General features: G+C 37.9%; 1 long non-coding RNA gene across 1 annotated transcript; it reads left to right on the plus strand.

The window, feature by feature from the left end:
* The first annotated feature begins 695 nt into the window (after positions 1 to 695).
* On the plus strand, positions 696 to 1,472 carry LOC133659816 (uncharacterized). Its single transcript, XR_009827720.1, has 3 exons — positions 696 to 790; positions 854 to 926; positions 1,172 to 1,472. It is a non-coding gene; the product is annotated as an uncharacterized LOC133659816 (long non-coding RNA).
* The last annotated feature ends 14,874 nt before the right edge of the window (positions 1,473 to 16,346 follow it).

Genomic DNA, 16,346 nt, shown 5'->3' on the forward strand with positions numbered 1-16,346 from the left:
CCACAAATAACTTCACAAAAAAGGACTAAATATAAATCATAATGAGTAGTAAATACTTAAAATATGATTCTTAATGAGTAGTATATATTTAAAAAATACAAACAATAATCAGACATGATAATAAATTAAGTTTTTAAGAGGATAGACAAGTAAAGTGTCATTTTGAGTTTGTGTGATGATGTGAGCGCAGTGCCTCATTTTCGCCGCTAGATGGCAGCCTAATGAGTCGTCGACAAACGAATACCCGAGAGAGGACGTCACTAAACAAAAACGTGGAAACGAAAAAAGACTAAATATGAATCTTAATGAGTAGTATATATTTAAAATATAAATCATAATGATTATTATATATTAAAAAAATACAAACAATAATCAGACATGATAATAAATGACGTTTTTTACGAGGATAGACAAGTAAAGTGTCATTTTTAGTGCTGTGTGCTGATGTGAGCGCAATGCTTCAATTTTGCCACTAGATGGCAGCCTGACTACAAATCGAGCAGATCTCTGAAATCGAGGCCGGTAGAAATGACGTCATTAAAACAAAAAACATAAAAACTTAAAAATATATGTAACATATAAAATATTTATGATGTTAATTCATCTATATTAGATGTACAAAAATAAGTAAAACATTTTGATTATAAAAAAAAAAAAAAAAAAAGATTTTATAAGAAACAGCTTTCAAAATGGCAGCCATTTTGAATGTTGATGTCCAGCACGCAGCAGTCTGACGCTGACATTTACAATTATAATTAGCACTACTTGCCACTTTCACGCCATAAAAGGAGTAAGTCAAATGTTTATTTGAGTGATGTGCTGCTGAGTGAGGTGCTATTTCCTGTCTTGATAGCAGTACTAACCGCACGGTGACCAGCAGGAAGTGGTCAGCTGTCATGGCGGGCTAATGGAGGTCAGCTGGCGTGGTGAGCTTAGCTTCATGTCACTCACACACACACACACACACACACACACACACACACACACTTCAACAATGGCGTTGGAAGTAAGACATGCCGGCTGTCATCGTAATTGAAACATGAGCAAGTATATAAAAAAAATACATTGACATTGTTGTACTGTGTGTGTGTGTGTGTGTGTGTGTGTGTGTGTGTGTGTGTGTGTGTGTGTGTGTGTGTGTGTGTGTTCTTGTATTTCTTCCCTTCTTAAGACATCAAGAAGGAAAAGTATCTTCCATATGAGGAGGTGTGAACAAGTGATGACATAAATCATGGTCCCAATAACATTGCATCTAATAGAGAATGTCTCATTAGCACCCCTGGTGGTGACATCTATCAACATGAGGGTGGTCCCAAAAAGGAGGGATTATTCACATTGACTGTGTGTCGCTTTTAAAAGTGCTCCAACATACGAAATAAGAAGTGTGTGTAAGAAATTGAAATGCACCCCCTCTGGCCATAATTGATAAAAAAAAAAAAAATCTATATGTATATAGAGACATACTGTAATAACTTGTGGTAAATAACGAAGATTAAAAAATAATTACAAACAAAAAATTCCCCCCCCAAAAAATTAACTAAAATCAGTCTTTTTCTCACAATGTGTCGACTTTTTTTCTTATGTAATTGGGAACAATTTCTCATATTCTTTCTGTTTCTGTAATATTGCAATAGTCTCTTGTAAAATTATAACTTTTTTTAATGTAAAATTATTACTTTTTTACTGCAAAATAGTGACATTTGTCATATACAATTTCGACTTTTGTCACAATATTGCCAATTTTTTTGTTGTTCTTGTAAAATAGTGACATTTTTTGAGTAAAATGATGACTTTTGTCATCATTTTGCCAAGGAAAATTCCGATTATTATTATAATATTGCCAAAATGTTAAAGTTTTATTGTAAAATTGTGACTTTTGTCGAGTAAAATTACGACTTTTCCTAAAATTGCCAAAATTTTAAACTTTTCCTGTAAAATTGCGACTGTTATTGAGTAAAATTCCAACTTTTATCATAATATTGCACAAATGTTCAGTTTTTCTTGTAACATTTTGACTTTTATTATAATACTGCCAAAATTATAATTTATAATTTATATTTATTTATGTTTTTCTTGTGAAATTGTGACCTTTTTCTTGTGAAATTCCAACTCATTTTTCACAATAATCTTTTTTATATTTGCATAGTATGTATACATTATTAAAGTTGTAAATACACATCTTTATATATCTAGAAAGGCTGGTCCTAAAGAGGGAGGCATTTTTCTCACGTCTCAGGAAGGTCACAAATACAAGAATGTGTGTGTGTGTGTGTGTGTGGGCGAGGCCCGCCGTCTGCCAGCTAACTAATTTAATTTCCACTCACTAATTAGATCACAGCATGTATCTGCTACACACACACACACACACACACACACACACTAGTTATATTTGATCAAGTTAAAGCTTTTCCTCCTCTGGTGTAGATATCATTAACGTCAAAAGTGACCAACAAGCTTATTTCTTCTCTTTTCTCTACCAGTAATTTGCACACATGCGATACAAATGATACCAATTTGTTAGCCGATAGAGATTTTTAACACCGTCGTTATATCGTGATAATGCGTGTTGATGACACATTCTAGCTGTGTCTGAATTTTTGGCGGCGAAGCGAACAATGTTGCGTCCTCGCTCGTAGGCCAGGGGCTAACGCCCCCCCACAGTGCGAGTCAGTAATCCTCACCTCCATGGCTGCAAAATAAGTGCTTGTCTTCCAAGTATCGTTATCCCTGCAGGACAAGGAAAAGCTTAACATGCTACACTACACACCGTGGGAAAATACAATAAGTTAGAGCTCTTAAATGTAAACAGGGTGGCCAGATCTATACGACACCACATATAGTATCAGTATATGGTCGATACAACAGTGATTAAATCGATATTTTTTATTTTCACTTTTTTTTGTCGTGTTTCTTATTGTTTACAAACTCAGGAAGTATGTATCTGGACACAGGAGGACCTAAAAGGAGGAAACCGAATAATTTAAATGAATATTTGCCTTTGTTTAGTTATTTTGCACTATTACATTTATTTTGCTCAAAATATTGTATGTAATAAATGGGAATAAAGAAATTGTTTAAATATGTAATTGATATTAATACACCGCCATCCTGGGGTTTTGTCTGTGGAAAAAAATTGAATAATTCAATGATCTCAAATATTTAACGTATCTGTATCGGCCTTGGTATCGTTAGTACTGCTTATGTAACTATTTGGTATTTCATCAGTACCCAATTTTGTAGTGTAGTCCAAAACTAATGCAGATTATGAAATTATTAAAGCAGCAGAATAATAAGTGCTTATTACAACAGAAAGTAAGCAGATATTAAAAGTAAATTAGAATTACAAGTAGATTAATAATAGTTTAGAGAAAATTATATATATGTATGTGTGTAAAACAAATAGATTTTTGCATGATTCGCGATTTTTATTTGCAACGGTTCTTAATCAATTAAAAAAAATCAAAAATCGATTTTTTGGTTTTGTTTTTTTTAATTTGTCCTGTCCAGCCACTCAGGCAAATCATATTATTGATGTAGACGATCATATCTGATGTACAGATTTACTTTAGAGAAGAGAAGTGTTGTATACTTCTCTTGTTGCCTCATTTGTATGTAACTTTATTAAATGTTTGGGTCAAATTTTATTCAACAAGAACAGTTTTCTTTTAAGTAATATACAAATTTATTACAGCTGTTTACCTATTTTATGGATTCATTATATATAATGTCAATATAATACATTAAATCTGTTATTATGATACACTAAATAGTATGTCATGATACATAAAAAATTGTTATTGTGATACATTAAATATCATGGTATTATGATACATTAAATACCATGTCATGATACATTATATATAAATATATATATAGCTGAATGGTTCGTGAATGGTTGGTAGCTGTTATTCTTCAGGTTGAAAGTGACGTCGAGGAAGTTGACGGTTTGCATGTTGGCTTCAGTTTTGACGGAGCAGAAACGTGCAAACTTGTTGGGAGTTTCCTCCTCTCCCAGCTCGCTAGCCTCAACCTGAACCTTGGTATTTACCATGATGACGGAGTGGCAGTGTGTCGCGCCTCGCCAAGGAGCAGCGAGAATACCAAGAAGCGTAAATGCCAAATCTTCAAAGAGAACGGCCTACGGATCACGATTGAAGCCAACATGCAAACCGTCAACTTCCTCGACGTCACTTTCAACCTGAGGAATAACAGCTACCAACCATTCACGAAACCCAACACAACACTCCAATACGTGCACCATGACAGCAACCACCCACCCACCACCACGAAAAGAATACCTACCGGAATTAATAAAAGACTATCGATGCTGTCATCTAGCAAAGCTGAATTCGACAAAGCAACCCCCCCGTACTAAAAAGCACTTGATGAAAGCGGATACAACTTCACCCTCACCTACGAACCCACGCCAGGAAACCAACCAAAAAGGAGTAGAAAACGAAACAACATTATCTGGTACAACCCCCCTTACAGTAAAAACGTCTCAACTAATATTGGCCACAAATTCCTCACCCTGATCGACAAACACTTCCCCAAAGGCAACACCCTAAGAAAAGTATTCAACAAGAACAACATTAAATTGAGCTACAGCTGCATGAACAACATGCAACAAATCATTTCAAACCACAATAAAGCAATTGAAAAGGAGCCGCCCACCACCAGGCAGAACGACTCCAAAACCGACAAAGGCTGTAACTGCCGCAAGAAACCTGATTGCCCTCTCAACGGGGGGTGCTTACAACCATCAGTCGTTTACCAAGCAAAGGTAACACGCAAGGACATTAACACATCCGACACATACGTAGGATTAACTGAGGGAGCATTCAAAACCAGATGGAACAATTACAAAGCCTCTTTCAGATGCAAAAGCTTGCGGAACACTACAGAACTCAGTAAACACATTTGGAATCTCAAAGACAATAATGTTGAATATTCGATAACATGGCAAATTCTTGCATCCAGCACACCTTACAACAGTGGTAACAAAAGATGCAACCTATGCTTCAAAGAGAAACTGTTTATTATATACAGTCCAGACTTGTCATCCCTCAACAAGCGCAGCGAAATTGTATCAGCATGCCGTCATAGAAGGAAACACCTCCTAGGTAACACATGAGCCAATCACCACGCCCCCACGCATGCCTGTACCCACCCGCTCTGTGCCCTATATAAACCATGGTATGTGAATGCTTCCATTAAAATCTCCTGATGATTGAGGAAACCCCCATGAAACAGGCCTGTAGAGATGAAATAGTCTTGTGATTTTTTCCCACACATACATACATACATATATATATACATATATATATATATATATATATATATATATATATATATATATATGTATGTATGTATGTATGTATGTATGTATGTATGTATGTATGTATTAGGGCTGCAACAACTAATCGATTAAATCGATTATTAAAATAGTCGCCGATTAATTTAGTCATCGATTCGTTGGATCTATGCTATGCGCATGCACAGTTTTTTTTGGGTTTTTTTAATAAAAAAAAAAAAACTTTTTTTTTTTCTTTTTTTTTTTAATAAACCTTTATTTATAAACTGCAACATGTACAAACAGCTGAGAAACAATAATCAAAATAAGTATGGTGCCAGTATGCTGTTTTTTTTCCAATAAAATACTGGATAGGATAGAAATGTAGTTTGTCTCTTTTATCCGATTATTAATCGATTAATCGGAGTAATAATCGACAGATTAATCGATTATAAAATTAATCGTTAGTTGCAGCCCTAATATATATATATATGTCTTGTGTATATATATATATATATATAACATTAAAAATCATGTTATTGTGATACATTAAATATCATGGTATTATGATACATTAAATATCCTGTCATGATACATTAAGTAATATGTTATTATGATACATTACATATCAAGTCATTATGGTACATTAAATATCGTGTCATTATCCAATGTCACATCCAAGTTTTTGACAACAGACTGTTAACAACAGAAGACAATTTGTTGTTGATTGAGAAGAGATTGATAAAAACAATGGTTTGTGTAGTGCTGTTGTTGCTATGGAGGATGAACTTCCATCTGTGTGGATCAGCACAGTCATCTGCAGCTGTCACCAACACATTGCACGCCGCCGCGCAACCTCGCCTATTTTTAAAACCACTCATGATGAAACAATTGAAGACAGACTGCAACGTCTCTATTAAAGACATCGCCTTAAAATAGAAATTTTTTCAGGAAACTCTTGAGTCATCGTGACCAGACATAAAAATTCAGAAAGATATATGATTACCTGCTGTACCTGAAGTCCTTGTTACCTCCACCAAAACGTTATATAATTGTTAAGGTTTGTTTGTCAATTAGTCAGTTACTTAGTATCGTGAACTGCTGGTCTTGCCAATCTTCTCCAAGGTGGTGAGTGTGTGACTGGATCAAGGAGGACGCCGGTCATGAATCGTTGAACACCTGAGCAGCTAGACAACCAGTTCTCAAAACCCGAAATGTGTCATCTCAGGTGTTTGAGTTCAGGGTACTCTTAAGTTGACTCCATCCTGACCATGTAAAGCCATGTCCGTGTGTGTGTGTGTTCCTTACGCGTCCGGTTTCCGTCATAACTAATTGTTGACATTATCGAAGCATTATGACTGTTGCTCATGGAGAACTGTCCGGACTCGGCTTACCATCGACATATTTACTAAGCCTTGCTTTTGCGAAATGTATGTTATCCATATGTGCATGTGACACGTAATGGTCTTACTGTATTACCTGCCCAAGAACTTTCATCCTCGCTCAAATTAATGGGGTAATCGTCGCTTTCTCGGTCCGAATCGCTTTAGCTCAGGGGTGGGCAATTAATTTTTACCGGGGGCCGCATGAGCAACCCGAGCAATGCTGGAGGGCTACATCGACAATATTTCAATTAAATTTTGCTCAATATTATTTTTGATATATACCGTAAGATAAATAATAATAATAATAATTAATAATAATAGTAATACTTCAACATAGTGTGTGTAACAGCATTCCATGACTAATATAAATAAATTAACATTAATAATAAATGACAGTAAAATAAGCACACGTATGACTGAGGAGTCATAGTGTAACTTTGTGTGGTGTTTGAGTTGTCCGACTTTTTGTGTGGCCATAAACGCACCAGTGGTTTAGTGCTATGCGTGTTGGTGACAGATGACAAGTTGGTTTTGGCCTGGTTTGTACGGCAGAAAATGACTAGTTTTTCGAGATAGAAGTGTGAAAACTCATGTTTTTGGTGTGGTTATGGCCGAATATAAACAGTTTTGCTCAATAAATTGATCGATATAATTCCTGTCCTCGAAGCATCTCGATAGACGTTACAATAATTGAACGGTGTTAAATTGAACGGTGTTGACGAACACCGTTAGGGCCGCTTGTTGTCACTGTCACTCAAAGTTGCATTGCAAAATTACATAGAATAAATATGTTTATTTTGTTTAGAATTCAGATGGGATTTGATTTGGTGCGCGGCATATATGTGCTGTGCGCAGCGGACGCTTGAGCAGTGCGCATTTGCGCAGGCACGCACCTTAGAGGGAACGTTGCTTTGCAGTCCATGTCTTGTTGAAAACACGCCATTCGTCATCAACTTTTCTCTTTTTAGCGTCTCGGGTGTAAACCGTGCATCACTTGTCGCTGCATGTGCACCTTCACTCGCAGGTTACACACGGACACACGCCCATAAATAATACTTTTCAAAATAAAAGCAGCACAGTTGTATTGCGCGCATAGATGTTTTTTCAACTTTATTTTGTAATTTGTGATTGCAGCTGTTCACATTCACTCACAATCACGCACACGCATACGTCCACACGGAAGTAATACAAATAACGATTTTCAAAACAAAAGCAGCACCGTTGTATTGCACACTCGACATAGATACTTTTTAAAATTTATTTTGTAATTTATAATTGGCCTCACGCGGGCCGGACAGGGACGCACAAAGGGCCGGATGCGGCCCACGGGCCGCAGAATGCCCAGGTCTGCTCTAGCTGCATTGAAAACAATGGGGAAATGTGAGGAGCCTTTCAACCGTTGACGTCACGCTACTTCCGGTACAGGCAAGGCTTTTTTTATCAGCGACCAAAAGTTGCAACTTTATCGTCGATGTTCTCTAAATCCTTTCAGCAAAAATATGGCAATATCGCGAAATGATCAAGTATGACACATAGAATGGATCTGCTATCCCCGTTTAAATAAAAAAAATTCATTTCAGTCGGCCTTTAATGGTTGTGTGAAGCTATTTATTGGCAAACAACTGTTTACTCTTTTTAAATGGTCGAGTCGCCAGAAGAAAGCCATTTCTGCGCCAATGTCACAAAGTATACATTACGCCAAACAGCACAGAGACAAGCCTCAAAACTTCTGGAACAAAGTAATTTGGAGTGATGGCTTTCTTCTGGCGACTCGACCATGCAGCCCATTTCTCTTCAAGTGCCTCCATATTGTGCATCTTGAAACAGCCACACCACAATTTTTCAGAGAGTCCTGTATTTCAGCTGAAGTTATTTGTGGATTTTTCTTTGCATCTCGAACAATTTTCCTGGCAGTTGTGGCTGAAAATTTTGCTGGTCTACCTGAATCCCTCATTTTCCACTTCTTAATCAGCGTTTGAACACTGCTGATTGGCATTCTCAATTCCTTGGATATCTTTTTATACCCCTTTCCTGTTTTATGCAGTTCAATTACCTTTTCTCACAGATCCTTTGACAATTATTTTGCCTTCCCCATGACTCAGAATCCAGAAACATCTGTGCAGCACTGGATGAAAGATGCAATGGTTTGTCAGAAGCCCAGAAACTCACTGACCTTTTATACACACACATTAATTACTAACAAACAGGTCACAGGTGAGGATTGGAACCTTGATTAGCCATTCAAACCTGTTTGTGTCAACTTTTGTGCATGTTATCAGATCAAAGTCACTGGGGTATGTCAACTTTTGATCAGGGTCATTTGGGTACTTGCTTTTGTCATTTTGATTTAAAAAGAGTAAACACAGTTGTTTGCCAATAAATAGCTTCACACAACCATTAAGCATGAGTGGAAGAAAGGTTTTTGTGTTATCATTCATATTCTCTGAAGAATGGCCAAGAAATCATAACTTCTTCCAGGGTATGTAAACTTATGAGCACAACTGTACTTACTCGTGGAAACCTTTCATAAATGCAAATTTGGCTGGTGAACATGGAGGGTATTCAACAAAACCCCTCCGTCCAGACCTCACACCACTAGACTATGGGGATACCTAAAAGACAAGGTTTACGCAATGAGACTTGCAAGAGTCATTGAATTGAGAGCAACCATGGAATTTGAATGCATGCAAATACCAAGGGAATTGTTTCATGATGTGTGCTTCACGTTGTCGGCAGTGTCTGGACCAGAACGGACATCAGTTTGAGAACAGGCGGTGACAAAACAATAGAATGATGTTTGTAAATTATTTTACATGTTGAAAATTACACGAATTATAATAAACACCTAGTTTACAATTATTTAAAGTGTGTAGACATTTTTTTGGGACACCCTGTGTGTGTATATACTGTACAAACTATACATGAAGTTTGGTTCTTTTATGGGTCTACTGAAAATGTGAGCAAATGTGCTGGGTCAAAAGTATACATACAGCAATGTTAATATTTGCTTACATGTCCCTTGGCAAGTTTCACTGCAATAAGGTGCTTTTGGTAGCCATCCACAAGCTTCTGCTTGAATTTTTGACCACTCCTCTTCACAAAATTGGTGCAGTTCAGCTAAATTTGTTGGTTTTCTGACATGGACTTGTTTCTTCAGCATTGTCCACACGTTTAAGTCAGGACTTGGGGAAGGCCATTCCAAAACCTTCATTCTAGACATTATTTTACCACTTTTGACGTGTGTTTGGGCTCATTGTCCTGTTGGAACACCCAACTGCGCCCAAGACCCAGACTCCGGGCTGATGATTTTAGGTTGTCCTGAAGAATTTGGAGATAATCCTCCTTTTTCATTGTCCCATTTACTCTTTGTAAAGCACCAGTTCCATTGGCAGGAAAACAGGCCCAGAGCATAATACTACCACCACCACCATGCTTGACAGTAGGGATAATGTTCCTGGGATTAAAGGCCTCACCTTTTCTCCTCCAAACATAATCCTGGGTATTGTGGCCAAACAGTTAAATTTTTGTTTCATCTGACATCACATGGACTAAGATAAGACCTTCTGGAGGAAAGTTATGTGGTCAAAAGTGTTAAAGGAATGGCTAAATCAGGCTAGAATGAAGGTTTTAGAATGGCCTTCCCAAAGTCCTGACTTAAACGTGTGGACAATGCTGAAGAAACAAGTCCATGTCAGAAAACCAACATATTTAGCTAAACTGCACCAATTTTGTCAAGAGGAGTGGTCAAAAATTCAAGCAGAAGCTTGTGGATGGCTACCAAAAGCGCCTTATTGCAGTGAAACTTGCCAAGGGACATGTAAGCAAATATTAACATTGCTGTATGTATACTTTTGACCCAGCACATTTGCTCACATTTTCAGTAGACCCATAATAAATTCATAAAAGAACCAAACTTTTTTTTGTGACCAACAAGTATGTGCTCCAATCACTCTATCACAATGTGTGTGTGTATATATATATATATATATATATATATATATATATATATATATATATATATATATATATATATATATATATATTGCATTTATTTATTGCGTCTCCAGTAAACAAGTTGCCATGTTGCTGAAAGATGTGGTTCCTGTGTTATTGAAAGAAGAAACAAACATTATGCGCGCTTTACACGTGGTTGTATGCACGCTCTCTGGGCTTGTGGAAGCGGATCTCCACTCCCGCAGCGAAAACTTAGCCCGTAGCAAAAACACACCTTCCTTTCACTTTGAATGCATTCCTCCGCGGTCTCACCGGTCTGCGAGTTTATCAAAGTGCGAATATCCATCACGGTTTGGCGCTCTTTTTCATTTAAAACAGCAACGCTAACCCTCAGGAGTTTTACCGCGGCGTATCGTCACGTCCCTACACCTGCTGTACAGAGTTGCAACGCCAAGCTGCTTCATGTGTTTATGAGCGAGGGCAAACAAATCTATTTGTGGCGGTCCAAATGTCGCATGACGTTGCTACGCATGGTATTGGGACCCACCCAAATTGTTTAATTATGAGGCTGTCTGGAATAATGAGAGGTGACTAAGATTGAAGATGAACTATGTATTCTATACAGAAAGAGTAGTAACAAAAGCAGCGCAGGAGCGTCTTGTAAAATGGTCACCCTTCTCACGTGCTTTTGCCGGGATAGAAACTGAAAGTTAACTTGGGGCACACACATTGTTGTCCACTCTCAGTCCCGTGCACCTTGCTCTTTAAAACTAGAGAGAATAGTGTGTATGGATCAGAAACAGGGTCAGGTCATTGTGTTTCTTCGACAATGGCGCTCCAAATAAAGTGGCCAGTGACCGCATGCGTTAAATTCCAGCGTCAACACTGAGCCCTTTTCCTTCCTCTCTTTGGATACATTGAGGCAGCAAAGAGGAGAAAAAGACGGCCAGTTGCTGAACTGATGATGTTGATGATGGGTGGGGGGCAAAGAGGCGGGGTACTTGTCAGCTACAGGATAGGATATGTCTTTATTGTCATTTAATCACAACAACTCGCAACAGAGGGGGGGGGAGTTGGGACCCTGGAGGTCAACTGCTGCTATGAAGCGCTGCCAGCCGTCCATCACCCCGAAGGGGAATCAAGCGGTGTCGTTGAGGAGGAAGGGAGGTCAAAAGCATCCATCATTGAGGTGTCCTCGGGGATGTTTTCAGAACAGCCTGCTCCTGTTGTTGGAGCATCAAGGCCATTCGAGGGAGTCAAATCGTAGATTAGGATTTTTGTTTTTCCGCGAGCAGACATTACAATGGCTTGTCTGTTCTATTCGTCCATGCTGGCCCTCATATCCAATTTTTCCCTTACCAGCTTTTCCATGATGTGATCCATTTTGCGATTCAGTTCAGAAATCGCCCCAGTCTGTGATGCCACTGCCCGGCCCAAACCTTTCACTGCGACAAGCTTTGGGCCCCTTGAGTGGCTGCCATCGTCTTACGAATTTGACGATACACCAGAGCAATGCCCAGCCCGATCAGCAGGTGCCCCGCGATCACGGTTCCAAATAGGTAGATGTCTTCCACGTCCAGAATGTTAGATAGTAAATACTTGATCATATTTATGCTATCCTGATGCCAAAGAAGACTTTTTAACACATAAACTGACTCAGGATGTTTTTAAAGTAACTTTAATAATATTTTTACCACAATAAAAGCTCTTCTCGTCACGTCAGACACTCTTAATACAAAAAATCCATTTAGTGCCACTGACCGTCTTAAAGCAGCGCGTCCAAACGTCTTCCAGCGAGGGCCGCATACAGAAAAGTTGAAGGCTGTAGGGGCCACTTTGTACTTTTTTGTACATTCAAGATCTTAAAACGGGGGTGCCAGGATCAGGTAGGCGAACAGGTTTTATCCGGCCCGCTGGATGAGTTTGCGAAGTATAAAAATGAGCCGAAATTTTTGAATGAAAGAAACTGCTGTTGTAAATGTGTCCACTAGATGTCGCAATAGCAATTCTTTGTATATTTGTAGGTGATGCTACATATGTACAAAATAAACCACATGATGTTAGCGCACCAGTCAATGAAAATGAGCAAACTACATAAATAACATCCTGTAATTTGATTTTGATATTATTTTTTTATCTTGATAGATTGAAAATGAACACCAATGAGTTGACTGATGAACATTATCACATCACTTATTCAGAAAGTATAAATAACGACAAAAAAAGATGTAATACTATTAACCGCAACATGTAAGTGTAAAAAAACAACAACAACATTATAATTTGTACAATTTCAGAATGTGCTTGTTCTATGTTTTAAACAAAGAAAACAATCTGAAGTTGTCTTAATTTTAAAGTTACCGTGCCGTGATTTCACCCTCTTGGAAGTAGATTTTTCTCCATGTGGCCCCCGATCTAAAATGAGTTTGACACCCCGTCCTAAAACCTGTCATGATCCCACATGACTGTTATTATTAGTTTCTTGTATTTTGTATTATTTCCTGTTCAGCGCTATTATTTTTCATTCCACTTCCTGTTTGCCTCCATTTGCCACCACTCCTCTGGTCTGAGTGCTGTATCCATCACCTGTCCCTGATTAGCAATCAGGTAACACCTGTCCCTGGTTGCTAATCAGGATGCTCTTCAGGACTGGACCATTTTGCTTTGTACTTCAACTTTGAACTTTTGCATCCATTTGTGCACTTCCTTGCTGCACGTCTTCTTTTGTGTTGTACCTGCGTTTCCCCGATAAAGAGGTTTTCTTTTCTGCACTTGCCTGCCATCCAACGTAACAAAAACCCAAACATTGTAGTTTAATCAATTCTTCTCCCTATTATTCTTTGTTAACCCTTGAGTCTCTTAATTCAAAACTACGTTCCCAGCAGGTACAAGACATTGAAACAACGTTGAGAACTCGTTGATTTAGGTCCTGACGCTGACTAACTCAAATATAACATTGAAACAACATGCTTTTTGACAACATTTAATCAATGTTGGGTTATAACGTTGATTTGACCATTGAATTTTGGTCATTTCCCAGTCAATATTCTCCAACACAAATTCCACGTTGAAAAAACATGATTTTTGACGACGTTTATTCAATGTCAGGTTGTGATGTTGATTCGACCAATTTGGTCATTTCCCAACGTTAGACATCAACGTTGTCTCAAATTACAAATACAAAATGTTGCAACTTTGTTTAGAAGTCAGTTTTAAAAAAAAACATACGTATAATCAACGTTGTATCAATGTCTTGTGCCTGCTGGGTTAAGCCTCCTTAGTGGCGAAAAACGGACGCGCTCAAAAAGGTGTTAAAAGTAAATCATATATTATTGTTTTTTTACTTTCAACGCTTTGAATTATTCAACAGCTTCAGACCTATCTATAGATATAACGTGTTTAGAAATTTGTAATATTTTGTAATGTGCTATTCTCTTTTTAAAAAAACAACAAAAAACCAAATTTTTGTTATGGGGACAAACACAAAATTTGCCTGATCTCCAAAAACAAGTTACAAAGTTTTCAACAGCTTTAGACCTAACCATACACTACCGTTCAAAAGTTTGGGGTCACATTGAAATGTCCTTATTTTTAAAGGAAAAGCACTGTACTTTTCAATGAAGATAACTTTAAACTAGTCTTAACTTTAAAGAAATACACTCTATACATTGCTAATGTGGTAAATGACTATTCTAGCTGTAAATGTCTGGTTTTTGGTGCAATATCTACATAGGTGTATAGAGGCCCATTTCCAGCAACTATCACTCCAGTGTTCTAATGGTACAATGTGTTTGCTCATTGGCTCAGAAGGCTAATTGATGATTAGAAAACCCTTGTGCAATCATGTTCACACATCTGAAAACAGTTTAGCTCGTTACAGAAGCTACAAAACTGACCTTCCTTTGAGCAGATTGAGTTTCTGGAGCATCACATTTGTGGGGTCAATTAAACGCTCAAAATGGCCAGAAAAAGAGAACTTTCATCTGAAACTCGACAGTCTATTCTTGTTCTTAGAAAAGAAGGCTATTCCACAAAATTGTTTGGGTGACCCCAAACTTTTGAACGGTAGTGTAGATATAAAGTTTTTATATTTTAGTATTTTTTTTCATGCTTTATGCTTTTTTTGTAAAAAAAAAAAAAAAAAAAAAAAAAAAACCCCACCATTTTTAATTGTAGGAAAAACACAAAGTATGCAATATGTTCCCCAAATTTGTTTCAAAGTGGAATATTTGAGATCAGGAGCAGCACGGTGGCGCAGTGTTAAAGCATTTAAGTCGTTTGTTGGCAGATTTTTGCACAATTAATAAATAAACATTGCAAAAACTGCATATGAATGTAAATATATGTCTGTTGCATTAACTAATGGTTGAGCCACCATACCCAAAACAATGTATTTTTGTATTTGGAAGGGAGATATTTAGATCCCTTCGAAAGCATTATACCCTGCGATGAGGTGGCGACTTGTCCAGGGTGTACCCCGCCTTCCGCCCGAATGCAGCTTGGATAGGCTCCAGCACCTCCCGCGACCCCAATAGGGACAAGCGGTAGAAAATGGATGGATGGATGGAAAGCATTATACCATGACCGGTTTTCAGTTTAATGAGAAACGGGCGACCAAAATGGGCAAAGGGGCTAATAGTAAATGACTATCTCGAATATCTTTGCAAAAAATGCCATGATTTTTTTTAATATAAACTTGCCAAATTTCATCCAAATTGAACTGATTTGTGGAAGATGGAAAAGAGAAACTGAGACAGAGTTAATTTAGCTCATGTGGAGAATGCATGGAGCTGCACACTTAGTCACAGTCTCGCCCTACGCTCTAAGGTACAGCTCCTGCGTCCCTCTATTTATTCAGGAGTTCCCTAGTCAACATTACTGAGGCCGCCTCTAAAAGGAGTGGTCACATATATCATGCAAAGCAGGTCCAGTACACACAATATGTGACAGAATGTGCTGGGGCCTTGTGATTTGCCTTGTCTCTGCTTCGTCTGCGTGCTGTTGTCTTATCTGCGTTCAGGTCCTTGAAGTCCTTGGCTGTTAGCGGGCTAAAAGAAAGATAACATCTGCGGCTGAGGCCACCCCTCAGACAAGAAGTTTTGTCCTTGCACAGATGGGAAAAATACAGCTTGAGCACAATAGCTAATAACTATAGCAACGGACTTTGGGACAAGCGGAAGAAAATGGATGGATGGATGGATGGATGGAAAGCATTATACCATGCCAGGTTTTCAGTTTAATGAGAAACGTGTTACAATGGGAGTCAAAGGGCGACCAAAATGGGCAAAGGGGCTAATAGTAAATGGCTATCTCCTTTTTGGAATATCTTTGCAAAAAGTGCCATGATGCCTTTGAAGATAAACTTGCCAAATTTCGTCAAAATTGAACTGATTTGTCGAAGATGGAAAAGAGAAACTGCTGAAAATGTCTCTCTTTTTTGGTAAAGGTGACTCAAGGGATAAAATTGTATCATTATTAGACCATGGCTTGAGCACACTGAAAATCTTATTATATGTAGCAAGAAAATTTGCACATATGTTCATCAAAAACCTTGTAGAAGGCGCACCGGTCAATTGCCATTTTTATTACCAGGTCCCATTTTGGGGGGAAATTTAAATGTTTCCCTTGTTGTTGTTGTTTTTTGTTTTCTAATCACAAACATTTTTATTTTGTCCTTATAAGGTATCGCGGGCCAATGAATAACAAGCTGCGGG

Source organism: Entelurus aequoreus, linkage group LG11 (assembly GCF_033978785.1).
Source record: "Entelurus aequoreus isolate RoL-2023_Sb linkage group LG11, RoL_Eaeq_v1.1, whole genome shotgun sequence".
NCBI classification, from domain to species: Eukaryota; Metazoa; Chordata; class Actinopteri; order Syngnathiformes; family Syngnathidae; genus Entelurus; species Entelurus aequoreus.